At 32.6% G+C, this 17,562-nt stretch overlaps 1 long non-coding RNA gene across 6 annotated transcripts; it reads right to left on the bottom strand.

Moving 5' to 3' along the window:
* Positions 1-3,143: 3,143 nt before the first annotated feature.
* Positions 3,144-16,035, bottom strand: BNAC01G31550D. Of its 6 annotated transcripts, XR_007317961.1 has the most exons (6): positions 15,644-16,035; positions 15,470-15,564; positions 14,929-15,386; positions 14,747-14,842; positions 12,621-12,893; positions 3,144-3,362 (listed from the first exon to the last, which is right to left on the bottom strand). It is a non-coding gene; the product is annotated as an uncharacterized BNAC01G31550D (long non-coding RNA). The 6 variants fall into 6 exon arrangements; XR_002658275.2 differs by lacking the exon at positions 12,621-12,893 and having other exon boundaries at positions 15,644-16,023; XR_002658273.2 differs by lacking the exons at positions 3,144-3,362; positions 12,621-12,893 and adding an exon at positions 7,363-7,867 and having other exon boundaries at positions 15,644-16,023.
* Between the last annotated feature and the right edge of the window lie 1,527 nt (positions 16,036-17,562).

Below are 17,562 nucleotides of genomic sequence, written 5' to 3'. Positions count from 1 at the left end.
AGTAGTACAAAAATAGTATATAGATTTGTATCAAAATGGACTATAATAAAATTTGTGCACTATGATGTTTATATGTTATTTTATCTTGGAAAAAGAAAATATATCTATTATGGAAAAATGAAAGGCTTTAATTGGTGACAATTTATTTGAATGAAAAAAGAATAAAATGATGAATGAAATTTCAGCTGAGAAAATGAATAAACATAAACATATGAATTTCTGTTCAATACGTTCTTCATCAATATTGGAGGAGGAATTTTTGCTTTATAATTTTTTTCGTTCATTAGGAAATTAATATATTTGTTTTTTTTTATTTTAGTGAATTTGAAAAAAAAATATGTCTTATACTTTATACATTTTATTTTCTAGTTTCATCTGTACTTGCACATAACTTAGTGAGAAGAATAGCATGAAAATTTCCATTACAAACAACAATAAAAATATGTGCAACGTAACCTTATTAAAGTTGTCATTTACTTTGTCATCGTATCCAGATATATTTAAAATGAATAATACTTAGGTTCATCCCTACAATGGTATCGTTAAATTCACATCACCATTATAACCTACCAAAGTACCTTGTAAAATTAATTAAAAAATGTAACAAAATTAAAAAATAAATGACTGAGAAAAACTACACCGGCGTTAAGCCGTCTGCAAAACCAAAAATTCTAAAAATCAAAAATCTAAACCCTAAACTTTAAACTTCAACTCCGAAACCCAAAACTCTAAATCCTAAACTTTAAACCCAAAATCCTAAACCCTAAACCATAAACTATAAACTTTAAACCCAAAATCTTAAACCCTAAACCCAAAACTCTAACCCTAAATTCTAAACCTAAAACACAATCCTAAATTAAACCCTAAACCCTAAACCCATCACTTGATCAGGGTTTGAGTTCATGTTTAGAGTTTTGGGTTTAGGGTTTAAGATTTAAGTTTAGAGTTTAAGGTTTAGGATTGATGGTTTAAGGTTTATAGTTTAGAGTTTTGGGTTTAAAGCTTAGGATTTTGGGTTTAGAATTTAGGATTTAGAGTTAATGTTTTAGAATTTTGGGTTTTAGGTTTAGGAATTAGGGTTTAGAGTTTTGGATTTGAAGTTTAGGGTTTAGATTTTAGATTTTCAGAATTTCGGGTTTTGCAGCCAGCGTTATCGTCGGTGTTTTTTTTTTCAGCCATTTTTTTAGAATTTATTATTTTTTAACTAATTCTACATGACATTATAACCATTCACCGTATGGGTAACCTTACTTGTTCATTTAAAATAGGGTGAGTCATAAGCCTTGTTTTGTTTACATGTCACTTCAATATAAAATTGTGATTTGAATTAAATGTTGTTTGTTTGTTTATTGCAGAATTATATGATCGGTCCTAGATCATATAAATTAAAACTTAAAAACGTTTTATTTTATGATACTAAACAACGATTCAATGCTAATAAACGATTTGTGAATGAATTCGAACAATATTAAAACTAACAATATCTTATGACTTGTGATTGAATAACATCTCATAGGTTGCATTGGCATCACATCAATTGATAAACGGTAGTAGTCTTCTTAACATGTATAATTTCAGTTTATGAATAAACCTGATAATTTCCAAAAAGACTAATAAGAAAGAGCGGACACAAATCGAATTTCAAAGTTTATAGAGATATAATGATCCAATTTGTTTCATCTAAATAATAATTATCCGATTTGATATGTAGTTACCCAAATATTCGATGTCTGAATATCTGAATTTTTTTATATTTTAACCAGATATACGATTTATATAAATAAATTAAATTAATTAAATTAAAAAACAATATAAAATATTGATATTTTTTACTTTTTAAAATTCTAATAACTAAAATAATTAATTTAATAAATAAAAGATGTTGTAAAACTTATATAATAGAATTATATAATTTATCTATATGATTTTGTAAATATATGTATGTATATTTATATAATAGATCGGAACAAATATTCATTTTTAAAAATATTAGTATTTATGATTTGTTTTATTTTTTATGAATATTACATGTTATTATTTGATTTTTTTTGTAAAGCTGCATATATTCAAATTTTTCAGATCAAATCGAAACGGATAACGAATCATATCAAAATTTATATAGAATTTTTTTCTGGTCCTACCAATAAGACAGTTGTAAAACTTATATAATAGAATTATATAATTTATCTATATGATTTTGTAAATATATGTATGTATATTTATATAATAGATCGGAACAAATATTCATTTTTAAAAATATTAGTATTTATGATTTGTTTCATTTTTTATGAATATTACATATTATTATTTGATTTGTTTTGTAAAGCTGCATATATTCAAATTTTTCAGATCAAATCGAAACATATAACTAATCATATCAAAATTTATATAGAAATTCTGCCTGGTCCTACTAATAAGACAATCTTTCATTTTTTTTTTTTACCTCGTTAATATAGACTAATACTACAAAAACGCAATGAAATTTGAATGAATATTCAAGCACCGTGAAGACGTGAGCTAGATTTCAACCGAGTAAAGAATCCACTCTCGTTATTTTTGAAAATCCAACATTTTGACAGAAATTTTTGATGTGACTAATTGTTTACTACTGTCTTCACTCCTGCAATGTATAGTTGCAGTTGGAAGCTGTTGTACCCAATGTCCTCCATCCGGTTAAAAGTAAAATATAAACAGTTCTTTTCGTATACCAATAATGAACTAGTTCAAGTTACAAAACCCATCAAATCTTGTAGGCTTATTTTCTTTGATCCTATCTTTTTTTTATTTCTTTTTTTCCAAGATGGGTTCAGACTCTAGATCTTACTCTGTAAAATTTTCTTTCTTTATATGATATTTACAATTTAGCAAAAAAAAAAAAAAACCATCAAATCTTAGTAAATTACTTTTGGGTGGTTCAAAGAACAGAAAACACATAGATACATGTTAATTGTTAAGCTAGTGAAATTTTCATTTTAATATCGATTATTAAACCATTTTGTTTCCCCTTCAAACGTGTAGCTTTCTGTCTTTATAGTAACTGTATAATAAGTGTTGCATTAAATTGCCGTATTGTGTATGAACCAAAATTCTAATGTTTACATCCATCTTTATTAAACCTTAAACTCTAGTTTTAACGTGTCAAAGGCAGAAAAACAATGGTTGAATAAATATTCTGAAATGAAGAGACCGTTGTCGCCACGGTGGTGACTTGCTCGTATGTGATTATAGTGTTCGAAAAATTACAAATGTATCCAGTAAAATCCACATGGCAAAAGCAAAATAACTCAAAAGCTAGTTCACGTGTTTGTTTCTAGTGTCCACACACCGACAAATAAAGTCAAAGAGATAATCGATGATCTCTCCTGTATCAAGGCATAAAGAAAATCGTTAAAGAATGTGAAAATATAAAATAAGATTGTTTGAACAGCTAGGTTAGTTATAATTATCAAAGAGACGACTATGTAGTAGATAGACAGCTTTAGTCTATATCTTCAGAAAAACAAATATTTAATGTGCCTGTTTAGCCGATGTATATATTAGATCTGTACTTGTGAAAATTCCTGTGTGCAGTTTTTTTTTTCAGCCAAGTGATTTTTTATTTAATCATAAACCGGGCAAAGCCCAAACTACAAGCCCGAAAACCCAAATAGACAAACAAAAGATCCAGAAGCCCAAAAGCCTACGGCTACACTGTAAAAAACTTTAGATGGGCCCGCGGCCCAAACACATCAACTCGACCGACGTCGACAGGGATACACGCGTCAAGGAGGCTAGCTGCAAGCCACGTGGTGGCATCAACGCCCTTGGATCAACACGCGTCGCACACCGCCTCATCCTGACCGTCTCCGTCCCGAAACACCGCCAAAACCCCTTCACCGGACCTTCATTTCGCCGGAACTTATCACTCGCACCAACTGCCTTCAACTCCGGTGGTCCTCCATCGAAAGCGTCATCGGACTAACCGCGCTCTCATCAGGACCACCCACTCTTCTCTCAAGATTAAAACTCGTCACCACGACCTCAACTAGCTTTTCTTGTCGGCAATAACCTTTACGGAGAGCTCAATCTTCTTCAGAGAACTCATCCGATTTGTCTAAAATCAACCCGGACCGACAAGAACAATAACCAAAACCAACCTTAAACCGCTAGCACCCAAAGATCCTTACGGGTTTCAAACCGGCAGCGTAGAGCTGTGGTAGCCTCCACCCTCCGGAACCAAAACCGACAGCGTAGAGCTTTGTGACTCTACCCTCCGGAGCCAAAACCGGCGAAGACGGAGCAGAGATTACCTCTCCTTCCCGGGAACTTGAACCGGCGTCGGCGAAGCTGAAGGAGCCTCCACCTCCCGGAGAAAAGCCGGCGTCGATGGATTTGTGGTAGCCTCCATCTCCCGGAACCACAACTCGAACATGCAAGCCGAACTTCTCACGCCATGGCCTCCACGCGAGCGCGTCGTCCCTCCAAGCGAGGAAACCACTTTGGATGATGGCTCCAATCCAGAGCTCCGACAAGGCACTCAGTGGAAGGCGACGGAGAAGAAGCAAAAGGAAACCCTTTGACGGAAGGAGGAAAGTTCCGACGCCGGCACGGACGCTCACGCACCGGCCGTACGCCGGATCCAATCTCAGATCTCCTTTCTCTCTCTTTTCTCTCTCTATTTCTGAAATTAAGTTTATTATCTAATTTTTTAAAATATGAATACAAAAAGAAAATAACCCTCAATTTTCTTGAATAATTACATACCTATGCCACTGTTTTTAAACTCTATCGTTTTATGTTCATACCATATCAATTATTTTGTTTTTTTATCAAACCGTATTTGACGTTCCCTAGCCCACAACTTTCGGCGGTGTGGTTTGGAATAAAAGCAAAAATTTCGGGCTTATTATACATCATGACCCAGATCATAATGACAACTTATAGTATTCAAAATCAAACCGGCTTAATGGTTGGTTGATTTACATCGTAGCAACAAATCAAATAAACTTAGTGGTTAACAACTAAATGAACCAATTATTAAGAAACGTGCAACAAATCAAATAAACTTACTGTTTATATTTAGGCCCATAATCATAATCGTATATTTAGAAAACTGTTTTTTTTTTACAAAGGGCTTTTTATTTAGATACTGTTCCCTTTTTTTTTTTTACATTCTTCTTATTTTTGAATGTTGTTTTTTTTTAAACTTGGTTTCATTATTTTATTGGTCTTTCTAAATAATGTATTTGTTTTTAAAATCTCAATACAAAATTTAAATTTTATATTCGACTTTTAAGCAAAATATTTATAATATAATTTAATAAAACCACAAGTATACTTAAATCTCTAATACTTAAACTAAATAAACTAAATAAAAAACACAATAAAAAAACCCACAATCTCATAGTTTTATACATTAAGGGTCTAAATGGTGATCATTATAGGAATATTAGGAATGAGAAGAAAAAAAATGCAGAAGAATAAAATTATAGGAATGAAAAGAAAAATTATTCCTTACAAATTTGTTCTAAATTTCTCTAGAATAAAAGAAATGAAAAGGAACGAAAAAGAATGAAAAGAAAAAATTATTCCTGGAAAATGGTAAAAAAAAAATAAAAATAGTAAAAAATGCATTATTTCTTTTTATTCATTGGTCACCAGTTGGACCCTAAAGCTAATAACATTGCCAAGACGCACCGATGTCAAAAAACATATGAAACTATAACCTAATGAATATAAAAACATATGATTACGAAGAACAAACATCCGTGCGGGTCAAAAACTAGTAAAAATTGATTAAGATGTCAATTTTTAATCAAGATATATCCATTTATAATAACCGTGCTTATAATATCCAATACAATATACGTTAACTAAATTAACTAAATGTTTACTACTAGTTCTGTTCCTAAATGTAAGATGTTTTAAAGAATTTTGATGTTCCAATATATAAGATGTTTTCATTTTTCTAGACAATTTTTTACTTTATTAAAAACTGTGCAACCAATCATATTTGATAATCTATTTTGTAATTGGTTGAATAACATTAATTTATAGTTTTGATGATACTTTTTATACAGAACAATGATTTTCTTATTATGCGTGTTTTTACCTAAACATCTTATATTCAGGAACAGAGTGAGTATATATCATTAGTTGACGTGTTATCTAAAATTCATCAAAATTTTAAATTAACTGAAGGCAATATAGGATTTCAATCGACCTCTTAATTTTTTTTGGAAAATTATATTTGAACCTCTTTTTGTTTGTTAAGATGAATTTTTTTACCCACTTTTCAAAATTCAAAATCTAAATATCTGATTTTATTGCATCGATGGTCCTCACTATTCCAAATACAATGTGGAAGTGGTGGGGATAAGCAAAGTGATTATGTAATTATGATGATTAATCATTAAGGTCACCTTGAATGAATTTGATTTTAAGAAGTTAACAAGGTGAGACAATTTTGTGAGAAATAGAAAATTTCAGTTTTTTTGTTATTTAAAAGCGAAAATGTACTTGATGAAAGCTATTAATATTTTGATATATAATTTGAATGGATAGTTCAGAAGTGAATGTATACGTTTTCGACAATTTAAATTTTGAAAGCTTAAATTTTCGACAATTGTTTGTTTGGTCAAAATTCACAAACCTGAACGAATCACTTAACTAATACCACATATCATTTAGTTTAGACTAATCTCATAACATTGTAAATCATAATATACGATTTATTTTGATCGACTGACAAAAGTTAGTCCGATTCTATAAACTCTCTTAAGTCTCAAGTCTCAAGTCTCAACTGGTAGAAAACATCATTTACTGTTATTTCTCATCTACTGTTATTTCGCGACGAGAAACAATTTAACTTAGTTAGGCACCTAGGCCTTTGATGGGCTTGCTTGTGGAATCTACACATTCTAACACATTTAATTTTGGGCTCTTAAAACACAAGTTTAAACTTGAGTTTATTACTCAACTAATAATTTTGGGAACCGATTTTAGTTCAAATTATTCTATATTATTTAATAATCAATTTAAACATTTTCAAATGTATGGTTGTCTCTAATAAAAAACTATAAAGGTCACTCAAAATCATATGCTGGTTATTTTCAGATGAGATTTTTAATATATCGAAAGTGAGTTTGATGAAATTTGAAGCATACAACCAGTCAACAAACACAACTTTGTGCTTCTACTTTTACCATACATTGAATATTTCGGAAAATACTTATATAATATAGTAAAACACCAATTCACTTGCATGTTAAAATCAATAAGACACGAATCTTTTAAACATATCAAATCACGTTTAGATCAAATCTTCCTAAACTACAAGCAGAGGAGAAAATACCGAAACTAATCTATCATGTGTTATAAAAGTAATGGAAAAATCTATATTTATTCATAACATAGAAGTTCTTTATATAAGAGATTATACCGTCACTAGATAAAAGGAAAGAATACAAATCATAATCTCTTGGTTATGAGGCATCCACAATTTGGTTCATAACACTCCCCCTTGGATGCCATAACCATTTAGAGCTTGTAATGTGCTTTAATGTTGCCTCATTAAAACCTTACCAGGAAAACCCAATTGGAACAAAACCATGGTGAAAGAAAAAGAGTACAACACACATTATTCCCCCTGATTTGGACATTACTGAAGGTCCCTTGGACCTCTCCAATTTTCTGCAATCCGTGGGTGATGAAGATCTTGGCCAGAATATGCTCCGTCCTCGAACATGATAGTTGGTTCTTCTTTACCATCGGCCGTGCCACAATCTGATCGAACATATTGAGTCATCGACCTCAAATACACACACACGAAATCTTGGATGATGTTGCTGTGATATGCGTGTACCACCATGTGTAAAACATAACCTGTCTGAAAACAAATCAACAAAACCAAATAACCACTCTTTGGGCTGGTTAGTAGAAAATAAACCAAAATCAAAGGTTTTTTCATCGTCCTTCTTATGGACCAATCAGATCAGTGTCTAAAACAAGACTTCTGCATCGTCCATCTCAGGACTAAATGGACTTCTTTATCGTCCACATTTGGACTGAATGGATCAGTGTCCAAAACAAGTGATCTCACGCCCATGTACTAGATAATGGGTGAGACTGATCCATATTAAATCTCTTGAGTACCTTTTTCGGTATATACTATTTGATGCACAAGGATTTCATTGTTAATGTACTCAAGCTGTAATCCCAAACAAAACTTTGTTTTTCAAGATCTTTCATCTCAAACTCTTTCTTGAGATATTCAACTGTTTGGAAAATTGTATCCAGAGGTTCCTACAATATTTAGATCATATACTTTGATGATCATCAATATTGTTCTCGAGAACTTGATGTACTTTCAGCTCAATACCCTCTAGTACTTTCATTATCCAGTGGACCATATAAATATGCAGTCACTACATCAACTTGCTGCAAGTCTAATTTTCTCTCTTATATAGCCAGACTTATGAGAAATCTAAAAGTAATTGCATCCACCACATGGGAGTATGTCTCCTCATAATCTATTACTGGTCTTTGTGAGAATTCTTGTGCAACATCAGCTTTCTATCTCACGATTTCTATTCCTCACAAGACCCATTTATATCCACTGGTTTTAACATCATATGGTGTCTTAATCATATGGCCAAATACAACATTCTTCCTTAAACTATTTAACCACACGTTTCCATTCAATCCAATTTGTTCTACGAGTGCACACTCTTATATTGACGTGGGTTCATGATCCTCGCTTATATTCATAAATTCAAGTGCTACCTTGTATGCAAATAAATCATCTTATGTCGACATTCCTTATTGGTTCCATTATGTTCCAGACATGATATAATCGATTGAGATTCATTATTATCAGGACTTTTAATACTTTGCAGCTTGGCGTCCCAAGCTACATTGTTTGGTACATTAGAGCCGGCCGGCCTTATCTCCATTTCTGGGATGGTTTCCTTAGTGACCTCGGATTTTGATTTTGATTATCATTCTCTGCACCTTTCTTTTGTTTCCGAGGATTCTTATCTTTTGGAACCTATTGGTCTACCACGTTTCATACGCTGTCTAGACTCTGTAGCAACTTGACTATGTCTCTTCTTGGACATCAAATTCGTTGGAGCTTTACAAGCTAGTTTATATATGATTTAGTCATTCTTTTTCGGGTCAGCAAATGTGTCTGGCATTTGATTAGCTAGCTTTGTAAATGTATAATCTTTGGACGTCTATTTCACATTCTTTAGTCCGCGGATCTTGCCAAGACATTGATGGTTGATTCCATTCTATTTCTTTTACCATTCTTTTACCAGCTTTATTATTTTTCTCCTCCTGGTCTTAAAATAATCCGTGTACCTGGCCTCAAATATAATCACCCATAGTTGGCTCAAAGTATTTTATTATTGTGGGAGAATCATATCCAACATATATCCACATCCTCCTTTTGAAGTCTCATCTTAGTTCTCTGTGGTGGAGCAATTAGTACATAGACAGCACATCCAAATGTCTTATGATGGGGTATGTCTGGCTCTTGACCCGTTAATAATTGTGATAGATGATATCTATGCTCACTAAATGGCCTGATGCGTATTAACTTAGGTGCATGTAAATTTCGTGTGGCCCAAGCTGTGAATGAGAGTTTTGACCTCATAAGTTATGGTCTATCAATCAACTATTTGCGTTTTAAAAGATTTCAGCCAAACCGTTCTTGATATGGACATGTATCACAGAATTGTCCACACTTACCCCCATGGACATACCATAATCATTTAAACGGTTGGGACATGTATTCACCAGTATTATCTAGACATATAGTCTTTATTATGAAAAAGTGGCTCGTAGCCGTTTTACTGGTGATAGCCTAATGAGTTTTCCTTGTGTACATGCTACACACGTGAGATTCTTTGGGATAACTCTTCTTATTTTTTAATGTGTGTCTTTTGAATATCAATTTTCGCATCATGTTTGGACCAGGATAGCCAATCCGGTTGTGCCATAAAATGTATATTTTTGCAGGCTTTTAGCCTCTATCATATTGATCTATGCAAAGTCTAGGTCAGTAGAGAATGCATGTATAGTCTTTAGGACTTATTATGGCCTTGGACGATTTTATACATATATCTGAAGGAACTCTTTGTTTCTTTCGCCCATTGTTTCAATATGGAAACCATTCATTCTTATATCTTTAAAACTCAATAAGCTACTCTTGCTCTTTGAGCTGAGTGAATATAAGGCATCACTGATTTATAAATGCATACCCTTAGGCAATAATATATTAGCCTAGTCATAGTCTTCTTTCAGACTGGCGATACCTGCTTTAGTACTTATATTGACATTTTTCAGTGTACTCATATAGAATAATCATTCATTCATTTAATCTAAGCAGACAATGTAATAGAAATAAATTCAAGGAGATAAAAATCAGAGAAAGCATACAAGCAAAACAATCACACAAGTTTGATGTCGAAATCAGCTTATTAACTTGATTCTTTTAGGCAATCATAAGTCTCATATTCCATAAGATCATCTTGATCATGTTCGAAATTATTTTCACCATTTTTATAGACCAAGTGGGTTTCAGGATTCTTCCTTTTCAGACTCTCTTTGATAGAGTCCTTCATATCCTAGCCCAATGGTTCCCATGTGGGTCACAAAAATGTCTGGGAGTCCTTCATATCTTAGCCCAATGGTTCCCCATTCCACATCTATGGCACACTGATTTGGTCAAGCTTTGTGGTTTAAAGGATATACCACGACCACTGCCTTGACCATGGCTCAAATTGGGTTGATACCCACGGCCTCTGTCATAGTGATTCCCATGGCCAAATGTGTTATAGTGGCCATGGCACGTCATTTCCACCCTCCACGGCCATGACCGTGTGGTCTATCATTCTGGACGTGGTTACCTTTTTTTTTTCTTCTGCGGCCTTATTGGTATCAGGTAATGGGGTCAATCCAGAAGGTCTCAATTCACTGTTTCTCATCAGTAATCCATTATTTTGCCCAGCTAGCAATAGACTCATCCACGGGCTTATAGTCCTGGATTCTGGGATTCCTCCAATCAAATAGGGTCTTTGGTAATAACATCGTTCTTTGGTGATCATATCTCGATTTTTAACTCTGTCCAAAGGTCTAGAGGATTCTCTATAGTCAGATACTGATGTTTGAGACTCTTAATAAGATGATGACTAATAATTAATATTGCTCTGTATCAATTTTTTTCATTGGCATTATTGCCTTCTATGATAAATTCACCAAGTCTTTTTAACTTTAGGATAATCTTTGTATCCAATGCACACCGTAAATAATTATCTCCAGAGAGATTTATGGCAGCAAAATCCAGGTTGATTTTCGACATCTCAAATAATATATCACTCAATATTTAGGTATAATTTTCATGTGGCCTTACTCTTAAAAACAATCAATTCGGATTTCAATCTTCTGAGGACAATGAGACTATCAATCTTAAAGGCATTTAATCAATCAGTCAATTTCTACCAAGTCTCAGCAATACTATTTCTATATGCTCATAATATTATGGTTTATCAAGACTAGCAAAAACAGATTCAATTAATCATGCAATTAGGGTTTAACAATCAATGGATTTTAGTAAGACTAGTAAAAAGATTTATTAATCACTCAATCAGTTTCAAGGCTGATTTTAGCAATACTAGAATATAGATTTCAAGCATGAATTTCAATGAATCAGTTTCAAGGCTGATTTTAGCAATACTAGAATGTAGATTTCAAGCATGAATTTCATTGAATCAGTTTCATGGCTGATTGATATTTAGCATAAACCATGTGTAAATAGTTTATCTAGTATCCGAATTTATAAAACCTCAAAAACATATAATCAGATCAATCAATTTAATCGAACTTAGCATACAATCTTAAACCTCGAGACATTAGATTTTATCATGAATCTATCAACCTAGCATACTGATTCTCAATTCTCAAAGACATCCAAATCAGATCAATATAACCTATCATACAGATTATTTAGGGTTTCTATTTAAAACACATCAGATTACAAAACTATCAATCCTAGCAGATGATATTAAACCCCAAGAATTATGCGATCAGATCATTCGGATTTTAAACAAGTAAACTTCAATCAATCTATCAACGTATCGGATTCATTCAATTTTTTAACAGGCTGATCGGTTTAAACAATTTTAAATCAGATGAACAATTAACCAAGCAGGATGAGAAAATAAATTTATCAATTTAACGGTCAAACAATTCTAGCAACATAGCATCAGATTCAATCAGATTTAAAACCTCAATGATCAAAACCGAAAACAGTTTTGATTTCAAAATATTTGACTAGGGTTTTAATATGTGATTTGATAATTATAGTATAATTAATTCTGATACTTATATTATTTAGGGTTTATAGATATAGGGTTTAGGTTTATCGGATTTTAACTTGTAAAAACCGATTTGGGGTTTTAATCATGTAGGAACATGATTTAGGGTTTGGGGTATCGAACTTTAAGAGCTTCGATTTACTCAATTAGGATTTTTGATCTATTACCCTATGGTTTTGATTCATAAAGATTAGAGTTTTAGGGTTTCATTCTTTATCAATCAATCCATGTTCGATTATGGGTTCTTAGGTTTTGAATTACCTTTTAACCTTAGATGATTGTTGAATCGGACCGCCAAAAGAGTTGAGCCGCGAGCTGGACACGAACGGGACGCGAGCTGGAATGGATCGAGTCGCTTCTATCGGGTCGCGGATGTCCTTTGTTGCTTGATCGGGAACGCCATGATCGTCGGACGCGAGCTGTCTGATGCTATCGCAAACGAGGAAGAGGTCACGTGCTGGAGCTGCTCTCGGGTCGCGAACGTCTGAGCTAGGATCAGGAACGCCTTGGGCTGAAGCTGATCGGGGACGCGAGCTGGAACAGATGCGGAAACAAGAGACGCGATCGGAGTTTAGGGTTCTTCGGATCGCCGGCTAGGGTTAGAGTTTTAGGGTTTTTCGATTTGGGTTTTAGCTTAGGGATTAAGAGTTTCGTGCTGATAACGTGTTATAAAAGTAATGGAAAAGTCTATATTTATTCATAACATAGAGGTTCCTTATATTGGAGATTAGACCGTCACAGATAAATGGAAAGAGTACAAATCATAATCTCTTGGTTATGAGCCATCCACAATCTGGTTCATAACATTATGCAAAATGTTTATTATTTTTTGGAAATTGAGTTGTTTAGATCAGAATCACTCGTTGGAAAGGAAAAGTTAATTAGACATAAGAACAAACTTCTTTTCAACAAGTATATACTTATACTTAGGCCTGGGCATAAAATCCGGAACCCGAAATCCGAACCGAAAAACCTGACCCATTATCCGATCCGAAACGTAAAAATACCCAAACGGGTCTTGTAGGGTGGTACAAAAAATATCCGAATCCGAAGTGTTATTAACCGAACCCGAACGGGTAACCCGAAAAATCCAAAATTAATAGTTAATATAAATATTTTGAAATATATATAAGTATTCCAATTATTAAATTCAATATTTGTGGTAATATTATATATAATAATAAATATTAAAATTCTAATAAATGCTTTAAGTACACAATTAGTTATAAATAAGTATTTTATAATTTGCTCATTGAAATAAAAAAGTCTACTCTCTATAAGGCAATACATATTGTTTACAAATGATGTTTGTTTTGTTGTGGTTTGGTTTCTATGGTTTCAGGGACTGATGCTTCTAAAAATGGAGGTTTTGGATGGTGTATCCATGGTATGGATGAAGCCCATGACTCTCAAAGCTCTTCTAGGGTACTATATGTGGTCTCAACCCTTGCAAGTGAAGCTTTAACGTTGCAGGTGGCCCTTCCTTCAGCATCATCTGCTGGATTTTCAAAGCTTCAAGTAATTTCAGATTCTATTGTCTTCTTCTCTGCCCTGCTTTTAGGAATGGATTTGAACGAGATCGCAGGTTCTCTCCTTACAAACCTTGCCACTCTCTTCATTCCTCTGTCATTTAACCTTTATCAGTGCGCGACATTATGTTTGGCTGTTGCAAGTGCTATGTATGTGTTCTTCAGACTCTGTTCCTCTATTACTCTATTTTGAGATATGAATGAAAGAAATCTTTGACAAAAAAAAAAAGACATCAATTCCAGTATCCATTTGGATCGTCTACATAAACCATTACTTTTAGACCATACTTGGTCTATATAATGGAGAGCGACCCAAAATATGATCGTTCATACCTAATAAAAACTTGTCTATTTGGATATCCATAAACGTCCAAAAGATTTATAGTTTTTTTTTTTAAGTTTTTCTGTTGAAATCAAGAAATTATACTTTTAAAAAAAAAAATACGATTTCCTGGAATAACTGTATAATTCTCTTAGAACCGTGTTTATGAGTCATACAAACCAATTTTTTTTTTTTTAAGTAAGATTATCTATTTTCGTGTATGTTTGTAGAGACCAGGAAAGTTGGTGTTTGTGGGATGGATTTAGAAAGAAGGAAATGAAAAGATAATCGACGACTTCTAAGACCATCTCCAATGGTTAGAACCCATAATGGGTTCTAATGATTAATTTAATTGTAAATTTTGTAATTTGTGAAGTTTATAATCCCTTGTAATATCATTAAATTTATCATGGTCCATTGGGAGAACCCCTTTGGAGTTCTTAATTTTTTTTTTTAATTTTAGAAGTTGAATTATTAAATTTAAATTTTGCAAAACTTACAAATTATTGGATTTCATAAAATTTAAACAAACTTACAAATTATATATAGAGATCAAGCTCACTGCCATGAATCCCTCCTGTGATGAATACTGATTCAATCCCTGAAACATTTGCTCCTTTTATATACTTGGCCTGCCACAAAAGATGTGTTTTACCATTCCAAGTTGTAGTAGTAGTAACAAGAATGTGTAGCATAGCGACAAAGGTTTTGTTTTTACCTCTTGTATGCTCTTCTTCAGATCAAAAGCATCTTTGACTCTGTCATCCAAGAACGTTCATGTATCACGATACTCTCTGCCCAACATGAAACGATGATATCAAACTTTAAACTTATGTTATTTTTCTTCAAACACATAGCAATGTATCCAATCCAATTCAAAGAATATATATATATGCAGATCCTTATCTGATTGCCATAAAATGTTCTTGCAGAATCCAAAGAGAAGGAAGTTATTTGCTTCTTTGATTGATATCGCCATCATGAACAAGCTTTACAGAGAGAAAGAAGCATCAGAGACTTCCACTACAGCTCAATCCAGTGACCGTTCAATGTTTTGGACTATATGTCCCTTCTGAAGTGTGAGGTATAAATCCTACAGAAGTCTTCTCAACAAACCCACACGATGTCAGTCTTGCTACTTGAAGTTCTTTGCTAGCGAATCTGTTGTTAAAGGCACTACAACAAAGGAAAAAGCAACACATCAAACATCAGGATTTGCTTAACCTTAACAAACACATCACGTTCATTGTGACATTTACCTCAACAATAGCAGCGAAAGACCCAACAATGGAAGGAGACACACCAAGTATCTAGAGCCTGCAATCATCGCTTCCTCCGTCCAACCTAACCTCGGCTGCGAAATCTCACAAAACACATTAAAGATTGAAACTTTACAGAGAAAAAAAAGATGATTTGGAAACGAATATACACACCACGAAGAGACGCGGCGAGGACACGAGCCTGATCTTCCTGAAACTCAGCTCTTGGTTTCCTGCTCTCATCTCGACGATGCCCTTCCTCTCTGGCCGTGGAAGAAGACGCCGAGGTGGGATCCGATTGATTAGGCGAGAGGTGTGATTCATGGAGGAAGTGCAGAGATGTGATTTACAAGGTTCAAATCAATACAAAAACTCAGACACGAAGAAACCATCGAGGTGATTTCAGTTTCAATCATGGAAGGATTTGGAGAAGGAGAACAATGACGCGAGATCGAGGAAGAGAGAGAGAGACGACCAATAAGAAGAGGCCACGTATGGGGTGTTTAGTGGTTCTAAAACTCCTTCTTTAGGCACCGGCTCTTTGGTTTTCTTTCTTTTTTCATTTATTTTTATTAGTTTTTTTTTTTAGAACTCCCTTTAGAAGCCTCTGATGGAGGTGCTCTAAGGCACCCTAACATTACCAAAGCTGTCTCTCCACATTTGTCATTTGCTTCAATATTTACTCTTTCTTCATTTTTTATTTCAATTATTCTCAAGTAAAATCATTTTTAGAGGTTGGTCCAAATTGGTGCATCTTTAACAGGAATCAACAATTTTGCAGCTTACCGAGATTGGCCCACGCACTTTTTTTTTGCGGGGCCGAAGACTGTATTAATTAAATACAAAACATTTAAGTATCATTGCTTCATTGATTATTTTAAATTTATCATGTCATAGTTGTCAAAAAAAAGTTGTAAAAAAAAAAAAGTTATCATGTCACAAAAATCATTAACCACAAACAATTTTAATTCTCGTTAGACCATTTCCAATGGTTCCTCCTATTTTTTTTATTCTATAATAGCGTTGTGCTATACTCTAATGATACTCTATTTTAGAGTGAAAAATAGAGTGATAAAACAAAAAACAACTTACTCTATATATAGAGTAAACCCATTTTTTACTCTATTATAAAATGAAAAATAGAGTATTATTGAAACATTTTTACTTTAAACTTTATTTTACAATAGAAAATAGAGTGGAGTTAGAGATGCCCTTAGAACTTATAAACAAAAGTGAATATACTATTTACACCATTTCCAATAGTGTCCTTCATATTTTCCTCAAAATGAATTAAATTCATTTTAAATTTGAATTTTGTTCCAATGACATCGTCATTTTTTTCTTCAAAATTTAATATATTAATTTTAACTTTTTTATTTATTTCTATTTATTTGATAACATTTAAAATTATATTCACTAATTTTAAAATATTAAAATTTCAACTAAAATTTAAATATATTAAAGTAAAATATTTATCACATTAGTAAAGTTACATAACCCCATATAAAAAATAGAAGATTTATTTAAACAGTACTATTTTATGTCAAGAATTGTTATCTGTTGTGTTAAAATTATTTATATTGTTTTTTTTAATTTTGGTCATAGTTATGTATTCTTAAAGTTATTGTTTATATTTTTATTTTATTATATCTATATATATGATTATTGAGTTATAAGTTTTATAATTAATTATTTAACTAAATTGTTATTTAGAATCATGTTTAAAGTTTAATCATTATATATATATATATTAAATTAAAATTTTTAAAAGTAATATTTTGTCAAAATTTTAGGGATTATTATGTAAATAAAAAAATTTAACATCAAAATAAGTTTGTGAATAGTACTATTACATCATCATATCCTCATTTTCCACTTAAAATGAAGGGTTTTTTGCAGAATTGACCTATAACTTAAAGTCAAACACAAAACTAACCTACTTTTTTTTTGAAAATTGGTTTTGCCCTATTCACCCCACAAGTTCATATAATTTACGAAAATGCCATCAATTTTTTTTTTCTTTTTTTTTCGAAAATGACATTTTTACTCTCTCACCCTCATCATCTTCAAGTAATTACAAGATTGTCATTGTC

This window comes from Brassica napus, chromosome C1 (assembly GCF_020379485.1).
Source record: "Brassica napus cultivar Da-Ae chromosome C1, Da-Ae, whole genome shotgun sequence".
Lineage (NCBI taxonomy): Eukaryota > Viridiplantae > Streptophyta > Magnoliopsida > Brassicales > Brassicaceae > Brassica > Brassica napus.
Note: the sequence above shows the minus strand (reverse complement) of the source record. Positions and strands in the feature narration are given on the sequence as shown.